The 2,956-nt window shown below is 48.2% G+C and overlaps 1 protein-coding gene across 1 annotated transcript in view; it reads left to right on the forward strand.

Moving 5' to 3' along the window:
• Positions 1-2,956, forward strand: part of UQCC2 (ubiquinol-cytochrome c reductase complex assembly factor 2) — a 19,643-nt gene that overhangs the window by 10,475 nt on the left and 6,212 nt on the right. The gene's annotated exons all lie outside the window — the stretch shown is intronic.

A 2,956-nucleotide genomic window follows, 5' to 3' on the forward strand; every position in this document is an offset into this window, starting at 1 on the left:
TGAGTGGCCTGAACCCGAGGGTGGATCAAGTAGAACTAAATGAGTGGATCATCCTTTTTTGTTTGCTGTAAAGTGGGGACCTCATTTGACACGCACATAGAGGCAGAAGCAGAGCTGACTTATTAAAACGCTTCACTACTGATTTGTTTATGCTCTGCCTTCTTCAAGATAGGACTTAACTTGGAAAAACCCATCATTTGACTTCTGGGAAAAAACACAAAAGAGAAAGTTTTGTTCTGGGGAGCTTGCAGAATTCTTGGCTGAATAATGTAAGGATCTATAGATAAATAATAGCAAGGGCAGACAGAAGGGAAACTAAAAAGATACAAACACATTGCCCCTCTTTCATCTGCACGTTGCCCCTCTTTCCTGGAATTTCCAGCAGAGGCACTGCTGTTTCCGCACCCAGACTATTTCTGTCTTTTCTCCTTCCTAGTCGCAAGGCTGTGTTGGGGCTTTGTCCTTTCTAGCAGGACCTAACTGGACTCTCCCTCTTGCTTCTCCTCAGTTCACCTATCTCATCTTAATACGCTACTTTCTTCATTGCAAATTTCAACAGCTCCCCACTTACCTCAGATGAAAACTCAGAAGATTTTTTTTTCTTTTCATAAAAGAATCTTTAATACACTTCATATTGAAGATTTAACTCAAAAAGCTCTTTTTTTTCCCTTCAGCCCAGGTTCTTTTACCTGCATATTCAGGCCCTCAGCCAGGTGGTATGAAACAGAGATGGCATTCCTGCCTCCTCTGCCTTGCTCACACCATCTCCTCCACCAGGAAGCCTTCTCCACAACCCCTCCTGCCCCCGATCGCCAGTCTGTCCTTCAGAACCCAGCTTAGTCTCGCTTCCACCATACACTGACCACTTGAGCATGTGGGACGCCCCCAAATCTGACTTCTTGTAGCCCACACTGCCCCTAGCACTCCCTTTATGAGACACTCCCTTCCAGTATTGTATTTTTTTTTTTTAAGATTTTTNTATAAAAGTGCACAGTACGTGTCATCAGGAAAACTGTATATTTCAAAATTCAGGAATGTCTGTGAATGAAATGTAGACTGTAGGTGTGTGGCGAGGCTTCTGGAATTAGGCAAGTATTTCTATTGCTGTCCTTTTAAGGAGTAAACAAGGCTGTAGTTTAATTGCTGAGCTTGCCTGGGTGTGACTAGGAGCCCAGCAGCGGCCGTGGCCCCGTCTCAGCAACAACTTAGCCAGAAGTCGGCACACCACAAACTCCCATTACCTCCGCGGAGCCGTGTTTGCAGCCTCGGACAGACACTTGCTGACCTCAAATGGGAAGTTGGGTGACAAGTTCATTTTTCATGATGGGTTATTTATAGGTATTTAGGGGTTTTGCTTCCTTCTCGGATTATTAATTGAGCTCCAGGCATTATGTGAAGTATCTAGCAGACTGTCTCTTTATTACTGAAGGAATGTTAAGAGGTTGAGGGAACCCAGAGGGTCACTGTTTCCTTCACTCAGACCCTCTGCTCTTCGCCTCCATGGGAGCTGTGCTCTGCAAGGGTGCCCCCCGTCCTCTCCCTGCCCTGTCAGAGGTGGGAAAAGATGGGAGAAGGCCACTGAGCAGCCCTCTGGCAAATTCTCACCAGGAGAGAAGTTAGAGGAGAAGCAGGAGGGGAACTTGCGTTGGCCTGGTTTCTGAGGGCAGGGCCTGGTGAGAATGTGGGTTTGACAAGGAGACGCTGTCTTGGTCCGACAGCAGTGGTAGGAGCCCAGAAAGATGCGTCAGGAAGAAGGCAAGTCAGCCATGTGAACACCTTTCCTAAGAGCTTGGACAGAAGGTGGTCAGATGGTAGGAGGGGATGACCCAGAAGAACAATCATCAGGTGAAGAACTTGGCAGAGACCAATGGTCCGTATTTGAGCCCCGCTGAATTGACCATGGAGTGCTGGGCAACCACTGAGAGCTCTCAGGAGGGCGGGAGGTCAGGTCAGGTGGGAGTGAAGCTTCAGTGATTTTCCGATTTTCTGTCCCCTCATCACTTCCAGCTCTAGCCACACCCAGCAGTCACACCTGCAACACTGATCCACTGATAATGGCCTAACTGCCACTCCTTGGACATGTGCTTACGCAGAGCCTGTGCCTGGAGAGCCCCACTTCTCCACCGAGACCCTCTGGCAGGTCTGCCCTGTGGCCTGGTAGCGTCAGGGGCCCTCCGCGTGTCCACAGCACCCTTCATTCCACCATCACCAGGATTGTCCTGAGCTCCTTTGTCTTTCCCCTTCTAGTTTGAGAGATAGAGGCCTGTGTTTATCCACTGTTTACTACTGATAATCACACTCGTCAGTGTTCCAGGTCCCGAATCAGAGCAGTCCAGACATTACCTCATTTACCCTCACCCTGTCCTCAGAAATAGGGACTATTATTATCTTTTCTGTTAAGAAAAAATGTTACATTTGCCAGTACGCTTCAGAAATGTCAAGTGCTTGAAAGACAAAGGCCAAGGAACTGTCCCAGCTAAAAGGAGAAAGATACACGGCAGATAAATGCAGGAGGTGATTCTGGGCCGAATGAGTTTTTTCCCTGTAAAGATTATTACTGAGACAGTTGACAGAATTGGAATACGGACAGTGGACTGAATAAAAGTGTTGTGTCAATGTGAAATGTCCTGAATTTGATCACTGAACTGTGGTTATGTAAGAGAATGTCCTTGTTCTTAGGAAACACACTGAAATATTACGGAGTGAGGGGGCATATGTTTCAACTTACTCTCAAATGGATCAGAAGGAAAATATGTGGGCCGGCCGAGTGGCACAGTGGTTAAGAGCTGGCTTGGGACACCAGAGGGCCCCGGTTCGCATCCCACATATGAGGGCCTGTGACACTGCCCTCTGCAGCTAAGATACTGAACCACAGCTCAACCTGGAGCTGGGCTGCCATGAGTCGCCGGCGACGGCATAGGCTGCAGCCCCTGCTGCAGTGGGTTGCCATGGGCTA

This window comes from Hipposideros armiger, unplaced genomic scaffold (genome assembly GCF_001890085.2).
Source record: "Hipposideros armiger isolate ML-2016 unplaced genomic scaffold, ASM189008v1 scaffold_331, whole genome shotgun sequence".
Classification (NCBI taxonomy): Eukaryota; Metazoa; Chordata; class Mammalia; order Chiroptera; family Hipposideridae; genus Hipposideros; species Hipposideros armiger.